Genomic DNA, 475 nt, shown 5'->3' with positions numbered 1-475 from the left:
CAGCCCCGTCGGTGCCGTACGCTTTGCAGACCTTGGGGAAGTGCCCAGTTTGAGTCTCCCCTTCAAGGATGTGGGGACTCAGCCACCAGAGAGAAAAATGAGCTGCCTTGGGTAAGTGACACAGCCGCCCTTTCTCGAGTGGGTGAAGCGAAGGGTCCCTGGGAAGCGGGGTTTGGGTTTCTGCCCGGGCCACTGGATTTTGCTGCTTCTGAGCATCTTCTGGAACCCGGAGCAGCTTTTGTGGATGGGAACCCAGCACTGGTGAGAGAGAGGAGATTAAAGAGTGGCAAGAAATGTGGGATTCAGACTTTATTCCTGCTGCAGTTTGATCCAGGAGGGGAGAGAGTCCTTTGCTCAGAAACCTGCCTCCCTGGGAGTAGTGGGTTCAACGCCTCCGAGGGGTTCCTGTCACACTCGCCAAGGTCAAGCAGGGGGTGCTACAAAGGGCTGGGTCAGCTTGGATGATCAAGAGCTG

The sequence above is a fragment of the Protobothrops mucrosquamatus genome, unplaced genomic scaffold (genome assembly GCF_001527695.2).
Source record: "Protobothrops mucrosquamatus isolate PMUCROS unplaced genomic scaffold, P.Mucros_1.0 scaffold5232, whole genome shotgun sequence".
NCBI classification, from domain to species: Eukaryota; Metazoa; Chordata; class Lepidosauria; order Squamata; family Viperidae; genus Protobothrops; species Protobothrops mucrosquamatus.
The sequence above is the reverse complement of the archived record's forward strand: the minus strand, read 5'-3'. Positions refer to the sequence as shown.